This window comes from Hylaeus anthracinus, unplaced genomic scaffold (assembly GCF_026225885.1).
Source record: "Hylaeus anthracinus isolate JK02 unplaced genomic scaffold, UHH_iyHylAnth1.0_haploid 12002, whole genome shotgun sequence".
NCBI classification, from domain to species: Eukaryota; Metazoa; Arthropoda; class Insecta; order Hymenoptera; family Colletidae; genus Hylaeus; species Hylaeus anthracinus.
In genome coordinates, this window is record NW_026534349.1 from 1,923,744 (window position 1) to 1,936,970 (window position 13,227).

The 13,227-nt window shown below is 46.2% G+C and overlaps 1 protein-coding gene and 1 long non-coding RNA gene across 4 annotated transcripts in view; one reads left to right on the forward strand and one right to left on the reverse strand.

Annotated features, from left to right (window-relative positions):
* Positions 1-592: 592 nt before the first annotated feature.
* LOC128891553 (titin-like) overlaps positions 593-13,227 on the forward strand; it is a 50,524-nt gene continuing 37,889 nt past the window's right edge. For all 3 annotated transcript variants that reach the window (XM_054151117.1, XM_054151116.1, XM_054151118.1), the window contains exon 1: positions 593-1,012. The gene's annotated coding sequence lies outside the window, so the exon portion shown is untranslated. The remainder of the gene's footprint in view (positions 1,013-13,227) is intronic.
* LOC128891577 (uncharacterized) lies at positions 8,217-10,101 on the reverse strand. The gene is made up of 3 exons (XR_008460867.1): positions 9,826-10,101; positions 8,485-9,060; positions 8,217-8,391 (listed from the first exon to the last, which is right to left on the reverse strand). It is a non-coding gene; the product is annotated as an uncharacterized LOC128891577 (long non-coding RNA).

Below are 13,227 nucleotides of genomic sequence, written 5' to 3' on the forward strand. Positions count from 1 at the left end.
GAGAATGTATACGTGTACATTCCACGCTAGTTTCCAACTGTTTCCACACGCATTTCTAAGGATCTCCTGATCCTCGGGACCTCCAAATCCAATTCGCTCCAAAGATGGACTCGGATCTCGATTTTGATCCAAGAACGATCGTTCCTGTTTCGAAAATGGAGATCGTCGCGCGCTAGGATCCTGTGTCCTCGGAGGTAGAGTCGACTGGGTGGTTGTGAGAGAAAAGGGAGGCGAAAATGAAAGACGGGGCGAGGAGAGAACCGCACAAACGCCGGGAAGGATCAACAAAGAGGAGAGGAGAGGTTAGAAGGGCGGGAGGGGGCTGGAGGGGAGAAAGGTGAGAGAGAGAGAAAGAGAGATAGGAGAAAGGAGGAAAGGAACGGGACGGGAGAAGAGAGGATGCTCCGGTGTAGCCGGCGGGCACACATCGGGCTCCTCTCCCTCGCCAATCGGCGCGCGCGGCGTGGGGCGAGTTTGAGGTAGGGGGCCGCACGACGCACAGCGGTGGTGGCGGTGGCGTGCTGCGGCGGCGGCGGCGGCGGTGGCGGCGGCGCGGCTGCCAAGGTATTTAAGGTACCGTGAACCGGCGGCGCACGAGTAGTTCACTTCTGTTCGGTGCGGTGTCGCGGTGATTTTGAGGGGACTGAAGAGACGAGAGGGACTGGGGAACGAGAGAAAGAAAGAACACGCTCCGAGCTCGCATCGCCACTCGAGGGTGCGAGGTGACGAGCGGCGAGATATCATTCGGTGTGCCCCTAGTCCTCGCGACGTACCCGATCCTCCCCCGCGTTTTTATCGCGCGCAGACGGGTCATAGATCAGTCGCGAAACCCGTCGAGGGACGTTTATCCGTCGGGACACACATCAGTGCAAAGGTTTTTCCGTCGACCTGGTTGAGCTGCGCCGCCCACGCGTTCCTCTCGTTCACGAGTCGGGACAGCGACACACCTGGGAGAACGCGTCGCTGGACAGGATCGTCTTGGTCGTCCGTAGTCGACGACCGCTCTGGATAGGTAAGTCTCATCTCGAACAGTGCGAGGACTATTGTGAAGCCTGCGATAAGGGTGGAAAAACAGTGACGCTGTGCGTTCACGCGTGCACGCGCCGCTTCTCCTCGATCTGGTGATACCAAGTGATCAAGATCAGTGATTCTGTTGCACTGTGCTCGCTTCGAGCCTCGTCGCCCGTCGTCGACGATAGCCCCGTGGATATTATGGACTGTGATTATATGTGCCTCGCCGCGGGATATTCTGATCTGAGAAAAGTGTTCACTCACCGGAAGTATGTGTAAGGGCCGCTCGAATCGCGAGCTCGAGAGACGCGACAAGTGATACGGCACGGGCCTCCGAACGCGATCGATAGGATCGCCGATCGGAATACACCTGTTACGTTCGACCTCGATAGGCCGCGAATATAATTCACGCTCAATCGAACGGGTTTGCCTCGATCCACGGATAATCGAAATCGAAGCGCGCAAAATTGCCGCGGAAGGCGTAACCTTCGAATATTATTCCCTTGAGTTTGATTTTATTATTGGTGGACTATTAGAGATCCCTGTGTTAATTTCAATTTATTTACTTTCTGTGGGAACTTGCCCTGTGACACGAAGAATCGAAAAGGTAGTTTTGTCAATTACTAATTATTCCAAGTTGGATCCAACCGTAGAATCTCCTGACATCGAACTTTCGTCAATGAGGGAATACTTCGAAAATATTAAACAAATTTCAGTCACGGCGTAACACTGACCCTCGAGTACGAAATTCTTCGAAGAAAACCCGGCGCATTGAACGTGTTAACGGCCTTCCCCGCGAGCGTCATCCGCGCGAAGATGGACCGGTTGAACTTGAGAAAGAGTCAAAGAGAGGCCCGGGCCTAAATAATTCAAGACGGCGTGCAATAGGTATGCGTGTCGACTTGCAGCCACGAAGGCTACTCGGACGTGCACGAACACTTCGTACAATTAAGAAACAGTGTCTGAATACCGAGGCAAACCCCGCCCGATACGTGAATACCAATTCGACGAATCTCGGGGGCCTATGACGTCCGTGAAGCTTCCTCGATTACGTCGAACGAGGAAAAAAAGTAACGATCCTTCCAGGAGCCGTAGACGTAACGGTTTTTCGTGCAACCGTTTGCATAATTATTCTCGATACATTGGTTGGAACGATAATTGTAAAATTGTGCGAGGTTGTCGAACGAGCTGCGACACGACGCTGTTGAAGTGTGCTCGTTCGATGGCAGCGTCGATGTGCCGCTATTGTTGTAATTCGATGTGCGATTTGTCGTAGGAGAGAGCGTTACGTCTACGGTTTACATTCGCCTTTAATCGCGTTGGAATTAAATAATCTACCGGGTACTGTTTAGGATTTTAAACAGGTTTTCGAAGAAGAAGTTGTGGGCCCCAATGATTCAATCGAGGTGAACAGTCGAAATTATATTTTTTCCCGCGGCGAGGGTCGAACTTTTTCTTAAATAAAGCACTAAATTTTAATGAAACAATTGAGAATTGAGTCCTAACCCACTATGATATCCGAACTTCGCTGGAACAGTTTGAATTAGAGTCCTGTGTCTCGTAGCGCAAGAAATTCGCGGGATCGAGGGGTCCTGGCTCCCGAGGATCCAGCCGCGATCCGATCGTGCCGTTTAGTCTCTAACAAAGGCGAACAGTCGAAATTGTATCGATTTTTCCGTGGCGGGGGCCGGCTGTTAAGAATATAAAACAGGGTCTGGGTTAGGAACGCGCGCCAGCATAATGAGTCAAAAGAAATTCCAGGGATCGGAATAATGGATCGTTCCCGTGAGCGACGCGCCAACAGGAACGAAGAATGTAAACTAGGAGAATCTATAGAGGCCCGCGGGACCCCTTTGTGTCCCGTCGGTTCTTCCTTTCCCGACGACGCCGCGTGACGCGCGCCAACGAGCGTCGAACTCCCGACCACGGTGGGCAAAATTCTGATCCGAATAAAAAAATTCGAGCAACCAATTAGGGACGAACTAGTTTCGATAAAAATTACGCATTAGACTTTCAAATAAGGATTCCTGATAAAAATGGTTCGAAAATGTAAATGGAAATTCAAATTAAGTTAGGATATAAGTAACAATTCGATAGAAACACGAAAAGTTAACCGCTCGCCACTGTCAGTATTTGCGACGATAGATGCTGGACTTTTTGCGCACCATTCGTAACGAGCTCGTAAAAGGTATATAAAAATAGACGAATCCAAAGTGACCATGCTACTACCTCTGGAGCGTGCACGCGCGTTCGACGATCCCAGCGGGCGGAAACCATTCCGGAGAACCGATCCTCTGCTCGCGAGAGAATAAAGGGAACGAATTTGTCACGGTCGAGGTGCGCTGGAGAAGTCGCGATTGCATTACGATCTACGATCACGACGTGGACTAGAGCGCGCGTGGCTGATCCCATACGCGAGCCAAGCCTGGCCAGGAAACGCAGGGTTGCTAATAAATGATTTTCCTTGCCTCCTACACCGAGGTATAACACATCAGGCCAATTAATTATGCGACTCGGCTAATTATCGCGGTGAGCCGCGATGGTGTTTCTATTTCACGCCGCGGTAAGAATTTCCACGAGTACACGAGGTTCGATAACCGACCGTAGCCGACTGGTGCATCTGAGTTCCGAGTTCAGTGTTGCCGGTCGTTACGCTCCTATCATAGCTTCGAGTCGCTTCGATGGATTCATCGATCAAACCCTAACGCTGTGATTTATAGTTTTCTTCTGTGTCTATAAATTTAACTTTGGTTTACTTTTCTAGTAGCTTCAGACGTGACTTTGACCATCGAGTCACGTATGCGCGACAGCAAAGTGCAAGCGCAAATTTTTCACGCGTCGGAAGGATCATGCTTGTACAATACGCTGATTACCCGGGTTCTTGCCCACGGTTCACCCGTCTAATTGCTAATTACTAAACGCTAATTACCGAGACCGTCTTTCTGGCCGCGTGCTGGACGGACAGCAGGGGTCTGGTGCTCGTTACACACTGCGACGAAAATGAAATAGAGTAACGTCGTGTGTATGTGTGTAAGAAGCGATCCCAGGTACGCGAACCGCGAGCAATAACCGTGGAGAATCGATCCTACGAGGAGCTCGATTGCGATCGATCGCGGATAGAAAGAAAGGGTGATAGATTTTTTATGTAAGCTGCAGCTAGCTTCGTGCGAACCGAGCATGTTCGAGTTAGGTACACCTCGAATAGATATATCTTTAATTTATTTTCCATATTAGCATGCTACCATATGAATTTAGCATATTCATTCAAAATTTCCAAGATTTAGACTTTAATTTATTTTGCCACGTGTATGTGTATCGCTCTTGATCCCATCCCTATTTATGAGCCCAAGTTCTGTCGTCGCGTCGTCGTTGCGTCCAAGCTTCGCGAACGTGGCATAGAAGGAATAAATCGTTTGCATTTTAAGCGGAATAGTAGCAGGTTTCGAATTAGCTGCACCAGGATTTAATTGCTGCCAGTAATAACAGGCTCCCGGGGCATGTAACGTGGTCGGACAGTTCTTTTCCTCGCGTTTGCCACGGCTCTCCCTTTCGCAGAGGCGAATATCAGTTTTTGCCCAGCCAGACGAGCGGCTCTCTTGCGGCTGATGGTCCGTTGGTTTTAATGTACCCCTGCAAACGATGTCGCACAACTTCTTGGCACGACACACGAGCTGAAACATCGTTCTCGAACGCCTCGACACTGTCGTTGCAGTTGCTCGAAAAGCAAGCTCTCGCACACGTAGAACAAAAACGTATTATCGTTTTGTAAATTTAAGATCTGGGATAAACGTCCCTCATTGAACCACCCTGTGACCTGCTGAAGAGTTAATCCAGGTTTCGAGCAAACGATGCGTGCACGGATTAGGGACGCCAATTTCGCGAGTTAAGCGACCAAAAATATATAGGCGCCATCATCGCAGTGAAAGTATCCGTGAGCCAGATATCGTTGGGCAAGAATTCGTGGTGTTACATGCGTACGACATCCCGGCCCTCCATTCGGGTCCTCGCTTGAGCGAGCGTTCGAATCACGTAGGCACATACGAAACGGTAAAAACCCAAAGATGACACGGATTCCGGTCGCGCGATGCGCTGCTTTTGAGGAAAGGTTATTTAGCGTCTTGCATCGAGTGCACTCGAAGGATTTTCCACAATTTTTCAGTCACCTCGGATCTTTGTTCTGACATTTCTTTTTTATATATCTGATTTTTGTATCGTTAACGAAATTCAAGAATTTTCCCTTAAATTCAATTTTTGACACTTAACTTTTGAAATCAATTTTTTGAGTTCTTCAGTGAAAAGCACCGTCACTCATATATGTCACAACGTGTTAATACGAATGAAAGAGTCCTTACTACTACCTTTTCTTGTTTGTGATTCTGTTCTACCATCGTTATAAATTATACATTAACGAGTATTAATGAAGACCATTTCCCCGTCAATCGTTTCAGTTTACTTCGACACGAGTCGCAGATATACTAACTGGTGGTCAATTTTTATCTACTCTGTCTGAAATCGATCGATCGATCATCTGGCCAGCGCCAAGTGTCGACGATAAGTGTCACTGAGCGCGAACACGATGAAGCCAATAACCGTTAGGACGTCGAGACGCATCTTTTGAGCGTCAAACTGTTTAGAGGCGATCGAGCATTAAAAAGAGGCTGCGCGTTCCATCGACGTGGTGTATAACGTTTCAAAAAGGAAGATCCCCGCGGACGCTTCGTCGGACACTGGCCTGGCCTGGTATTGAAAAAAGGGTATTAAAAATATCGAGCACGGAGACTCGACCCATCGGCCCGTGAAATTCCGTATGCGCCGCGCCGGGGAAGCACGAAAGAGATGATCAATTATTCATGCCCGTTAAACGGTCGCTGACGACCCTGGGCATTCAATTCAAATTCAAAAAATTATCCCGAATTTTCCGTCATCTCAGGACCGCTTACGTCACGGCTACCGTTTTCGATAACTCATGGACGACATAGAATATTAAGGAATACATAAAACGAGGCAATAGGCAAGGAATACATAAAATTCACTGATGAGCTGTCTACGATTTGATTACATAGTAATCTCGGTAACGTTAATTTTGGCAAGCTCGAACATTTGAGCACAATTCAACGTCCTGACGTTTGCGCACAATCCTTCCTCGTCTTTTCGCGAGCCTTGCTCTCTGCCAAAGAGGTTCCTTCCTCGTTCGCCGATAAATAGCTAAATAAACGGATCGACGACGGAATGCTAAACGTTTCCTCGGGCTAGACGCGCACAGCTATTCGAGAATCTATTCGCACGGTGCTCGAGGCGACGTGTTCCCAATATTCCACGCACGCGTTCCCACAGTACGCCAAGTGTTAATCCGACGTCACGCCTCGTTGTATCGCGGCACCGAATCTTTCCAAAACCCTTGGCTGGGCATGGTCGTTCCTCCCACGATTATCGCGGAATTTGGATACGGACGAGTTTGAGAGCGAATGCGAACGAACCGCTTGGAATTCGCTTCAATATTCGGATGTTGACTCGAGTGGACCGGCGCTTAAACAATTTCCTTTCGACATCGGGCACTCTTTTCACGAACGGAATCTGTTCCGAATACTTTCACGTCCCGTCACTGAGAAACGGAAGACGGGCTATCGGTTTTCTGTCACAACCGCGGATTATTCACGTTCGTTCCGTAGGAATTCCGGAAGACACGTCGTGCTTCGAGAGGACAAAGAAGTCAATTACGACTGTCCGGAGAGATCTTTGACTTTGTTACGCTCGTATATCATCGCTATTCGTGGAACAGTACCGAGAAATGGAGTGGACATAATTTATCATAGTATTTGGAAAAGTCGGAATAAAAGAAATATATTTCGATGCGGCAACCCTGGTCTTCGAAAGGAGTAAGGATGAATTAATGGACAATAGAGTATTTTAATATAGATTGCCTTGAAACGAATAAGTTTCGATCTTATTTTCAGTTCATCATCGGCGAATATTAATCTACGTAAAAAGTGTACAGCAATTCGTTTATGCCAGGCGAGAAGATTATCTTCTTGCTGCCATGATTAATCTTCGTGGGAGCCATAAACTGATTCCCGAACAATTTTCCCGTAGATCGTTATTGAACACAGACGTACATTAATTTCTCTCTTCTGACACGCAGAATTGCTTAAGTTTAAAAAATTCACTTCTGTTAAAGAACCCAGGGGAATGAAAGTTAGAAAAACTTGGTAGAAACACGACTTATGTAAACACGAATATGAAGATGTATGCGACACGTAACGTATCTCCGTTCGTTGATGGGTGCCATTATTAGAGGTTGGACACGCGACCCTTCGCGATGGAGTACACGCGGCACTGTTTTACAAGAACGCGTCCCGAACGGGTTTCGAACGGTTTTCTGTTCCAGCCGATTGAAATACCACGAATGGGTTTACCTTGTGATACTTCGTATTCCTTGCGTGGCTGCCCCAGCCCCGATGTCGAATGCGGTTTATGAGCGCTGCCCGGTAACCAGTCGTGTACTCGATAAAAATCGGCTACTCTGCCTCGACGAGATCGGAGGGAATTTCAATGCGCGCACGGATCGCCTGCGAGAGAGTTTCGGACTCGTCGCACGTATTGCACGACCGCACGAACGGTTTTTAGAACGTTAATCGACGAAGTCGCGTACCAATCGTTTTGTCAATGAAAATATCTCCTGTCCATCTGTATTGAGCTGCTGGGAATTGGGAGTCGCTGGCAGGAATTTTTCGAGGAAAAATTCGACGAGTACAGGTGTAAGATACTTTGCGTAACGGGCTACAATCGATCTCATAATTATTCGTAACCTCTATATTTGTTGAAGAAATTTGTCTAATTTAAATGAATGCTTCATGCTTCCAAATAAATTTATAATTGTAAATATATACGTGTGTGAAGTTTATTCATGTACATATTTATAATAGAAAATTGATTTGGAAACATGATTAGACAAATTTCTTCAATAGATATAGAGGATACGAATGCTTATTGTATGTATGTACTACGTACAACGACACAATTAGCCAGTACGTGTTGAGCAGTCGAAGATTAAAGAGTTTGTATACAAAACAAAAAAAAAGTGATACTAAACTTCTAAATTTTCAAAGCTCGATGATTACTCCAAAGTAATTGTGATACTTCTCTGAGACCTCTACTAGTCGTTTTGACCGTTAATATAATAACATTCTCATTTGACAAAATAATCGTTTCACCTGCTCTGATTCAATCCGCTGATTCACCAAGGCAGAAAAACGTCAGAAAGGAACAATGTCGTGGAATTCGTGCTGGGGAGAATCCTCGATGACTAACCCCAGCGGAACCTGAGGCTTTCGTGAAATTCGGTCAGTCCGACTGGCCTGGCAACCTAAAATATTTTAGGACCTAGAACAAACGAAAATAAAGGTGTAATCCAGTCTGCGGTGGTTTAGTGAACCTGCACTATTGGCCTAGTTCCCCCTAATAATGTCGGCATACCTGTCTATCGCACGACGGAATTGTCAGTGACAACCGGTCGGTGACCTATCCGTCTTTTTTCCTCGTCCCTCTCCCTCTGGATTTCCTCTTTCGCTCGTTTCTCTCTGTCTTCGCCGTGTACAAAGAAGGTGAGCGACGGGCACGCACGCGACGCTCGCCGTTTTATTCACGAAATAATCCGGTAACCGGTAACAGGTTGCCAGAGCTGTTTTATTGGGTCGTGTAATGGCCCCGGTAGAGGCTATAGATCGTTCCATTTTATAACACCGTCGTTCCTCCAGATCCTTAGTAGATTCGATCGCAGATAAGATCCGAAGGCCACGCTCACGCTCTTGTAATAGCTTTTAACGAGTCACAACCGCGTTATTACGCATTCGAAGGAATCCAGTTACAGATTCGAGCATTTCGTGAATAGAAATCGGGTTTTCCTGTTGCTTAGTCGTTTACTATTCAGTATTCGCCCAGGTGAACTAGATTTGCTACGAAAGAATTTATCGATGATCTTATGCGCTTAATCCTGAAGGTATGGGAGCCTCGAAGTAGCCATGTCCTTTTCGCTTCAGTCTATCCAGCAACCTAAATTATGTTTAGAACGATTAACCTTTCGGCCACTTGAAAAATAATTTATTTAAATACACCCATCACCAAATTGACTCATTAAAAGCAAAAACACCGAACAAACAACACCCGTCGTTCCATCGACAGAATAAACATCCGTCGATTGAAGAAATTTCTCGATCGGCCAGTGGCAGAAAGTTTGAAATAAACTACCGTTAAAAATGTGAATCGCGTCTACCCTACTCTAGCTAACGTTCGCACCGTGAACCGTTAAAACCCGATCGCGAAATAAAATTTCATCTCATTGTCGGCCGCGTGAAACCTCGCGCGATTCGAAATTAAACTCCATGACACATCAACTAAATCGTGCTCTCGAATCTAACGAGACGGATCGTCGATACGTCCAGTCCCGTCTCAAGAACCATTTCAAAGTGTCCTGTTATTTCTCTGATCCAAAACCGGTACGCGACGTAGCCTCGGGTCTCGGGAATCGAAACGCTCCGCTAGCACGACCGCGATTCAATTCCCGCGAATCTTCCATATTCGGTGCATCCTCGTAGACGTGTGTGTGGTTATCTATTATAGGTAGCAATAAAAAAAGAGAGTGGTCCGTCCGAGAGGGATGCACGCGATTCTGGGGAACCGGGTACCGTAAGAGCCACGGAATTAAGTACAATAGCGCGTAACATTATACAGTGAATTAAAGCCACGGGCGATCGTATCGACGAAACTCCCGACGTACAGTTACGACGGTCACTTTAGACTATGGAAAGTCTTACGTACCTGATTTTTCGCCAATATTGTCATCAGTTTCACAAGTTTTCTGGAATAAGTGCCTGGGAGTATTCTTTTCAACGCCAACGCGGGTTTCGAAGCACTTCGAAGTCGAACTCACAGAGTATAGGTTAGAGGAGAAGCGGCTCATAAGAGCCAATGTTAATAGACGAGTTTCAGCGCCCCTAGCGGGTGATGCCCGTACTCCGATCCGAAGTCGGCGGCAAAATTCAATTAAAACATCGTATCAAATAAAATTTGAAATTAAAATTAAAATTAAAATTGGAGGGAAAATAAAACTCGATCGTTTTTTATTCACAGTTCGACGTATTAATATTCTAAGAGTAAAAATTATAATGAATACAAGTTTTTGCTTATAAATAAATATATATTTATATAAAATATATGGTTAAGTTTCATAATAGTATTTCGGTAGAAAGTATAATTTACAGATACTATTCAACATAAGATCAATAAAATTTGTCTTTCAACGCCTACTTAATCAATAAATCTGAATATTCTACAGTTTAACGTAAATGTAAAATGTTTTATAAATATATAGACCTTAACCTTAATATCTAGAGTGCTTTGTACTTTTTAATATTATCCTATATGAATTTTAATAAAAAATATATTTTGAACATGACCTGTTATTATAATAATAATGATGATGATAACTTCAAAATTGACATACACGAACATCTTTCGGATTTCCCTCGCTCTGGTTGTTGGACAATTAATCGCGTTCGCTGTTATCCGGTCCCTGAATTGGACGAAGAAAGTGGTCGAACAGCGTGTAATTTGAATTTCTCTCGATTGTGGAATTTATGGTCGATTCGCGAGTCTCGTGGAAGGAGGATCGTACGAAGGAGGTTCTCGACTTACGAACTGGTTAAACGAGGGGTTTCGTGATACGATATCGTGGCCTGTGGCAGATACAAATTCCGCTGGAATTGATGGAACTTTACCGTTGATGAAACGCACGCGAGTCGGCCGTTTTAATCTGAGACACGGTTAAAAATGTGCCTCTAACATCTACGAGCGGATATAAACGCGATCTCGGGTGAGAACTAATCTCGAATGGTAATCGGCCCCTCGTAACGGTAAATTTTCTAACCGGTGCTTAGTTTCTGCTTTAACGCCATTAGGCGATCTCTCGAGGAGCGGTTGAGCCTCGAGAGTGTATGGTAGCCATCGTCGAGTTTCCTCGACTTATTCGTTGTAAAGTGTTTTCGTCGTCAGCTCGAGCAATACCCATTAACTCCTCGAGCATAGACAATTTCTGGTCGATACAAATTATTATTATTACACGTTATTTGGTTCTATCGAGCAAACACTCAAAGTCAAATCGTTGTAAATGCGAAACGAATTAAATTAAGTTTAGGTACTTCGAACTTATTATGGTCTGTTTTTAATGCGAGAATTAAACGTTAAAAAATTAGGTACGTTAGCGTAGCCGTTGAGGATCGAACTCGATGCAGGGTTATTTTTATTTTATTTTCCCTTCGCGTGGTTCCTGTGCATCGAAAAATAGAGCGGAACTGTGACACATAGGAAATCCCCGTGGTCAGCACAGTCACTGGTACACGTGGATCTTCGTATGCTCGTCCATACCCTACCCACCACTTCCTACTATTGTTGTCGGGATTTTCGCACGATTATTTGCGCGAGAGAAACGAGAAAAACTCGATGGCAATGGGCTAATTGAAAATTATGTAACGACCACTCCACGCTTGCCCGAACACGTTCTATTTTCTATAAATCCCATGAAATTGTTGCTAATATTCGTTCGGTCTACAAGTTAGAATCGAGACAAACCCGAAACAAAATAAAAGCATTATTTCATAAACGAAATTTTCTATAAAAATGTTACCCTGTTTCTCTAAAGTATCTTTGAGTAAAACGTACGTATAGCATGAACATGGATCTAGAAACTGATTTGATTCAATCATCCAAAATGTCATCATAAAATGGTCTCCAATCAAGGTGACGTGTTCTAAACGAACTTTCACTGTCCATGAAATGAAGCAGCCTACTAGCTGTCGTGTTGCAACCACTTCGAATATGGTCCAGCTTGGACCTGATACTCTACGAAACCTCGATGCATAATTGAACACTGTAGGAACCTCTCGCGTAGGCCCGTATTAACGTAAGCTATCAACCCACACGTCGTTTCGTGGGAGCGGTCGTGATTCGCGGGTAAATCGATTCCTGTTGGGAGTTATTATTAGTCGTACGACCTTGGTTCTCGAGGACCTCTTCCAGATCGCCATCGTCGTCACGTACTCGATCCACGATTCTACGAAAGTGTCGCCCTGCGCTTCGTGCAGCCTCAACCTTTGCAGCGATAATGTATCCAGCGAGGGGGTCCGGATCATTCGTCTTCGAACCAAGGGGATGATCTCCGTGTACCAGTTTCATCTCCTCGTTCTCCTCGCTGAACCACGGCGCTAGACCTCCTCGCTCTTCTCCCGTACGTTCCTCATCTCGAGTGGAAAAGAAACTGTCGCTTAACGAGCGCAACCACGGTACGATCGTTAATCGTCCAGGCGTTCGTATATACGCAAAAGTCACTCGACCATGAAGAATGAACTCTGGGAGAAACACGGCCGCTGGTACTCCCTATCTGTCCATCCTGATGCACCACGACGAGAAACCACCACGACCGTCGTCGCGCGTGACGGCCATTCCGAGATTAATAACGTCGAACCCACCTCTCTTTCGTTCGCATCCTCGAGGGTCTCTCTTCAACAGCCTCTCCTCTGTTCGACGTTGGTCGCCACCACGAACGAAAGTCATCCACCTTCGTCCACTACTCTCGAGTGCACGCTGACGGTGTAGAAATGACCGAGAGGGGAAAAAAAAAGGGGGAAGGTTAGACGAGACGGACGAACAGAAGAAAAGAAGAAGGAGGAAACATCCAGGCTGGTAGAACATGGTCTTACCTTGATGAAGACCATTTGCGGGGGCTTGTAATAAGATAGTAACAGAGTATGCTCCACCTCGACCGTTCCTTCTGAACCGAGTAGGAAGAGCAACGCGTTTCCTCTCCCCCGTTGGCCCCCGTCGGCCGCTTCTCCTTTTTCCCTTCGTATAACCTCCTCTCGTTTCGACCCGTTCCATCTCGCCGCGATACAATTTTCTTGCTTTTCCGCGACGCGCCAGCCGCCGGCAGGAACCGATATTAAGGCGTCGTATGGCCTCGATCCAATATGGAACCGATACTTCTCCCCATCTGCGCAGCCCGATTCTGCTGGAATTGATAGGGGGTTCCGCGCGAAAAGTCAAGAGGAAACCTGTAGAATTCTACAGACCTTTCCTCGGGAACGATATCGAATACTTGTAGGTGTTCTGGCTCGACGATTCGGAAAAGATCTCTGCGGAGATCCAGTCCTCGGGAATGTTAAAATT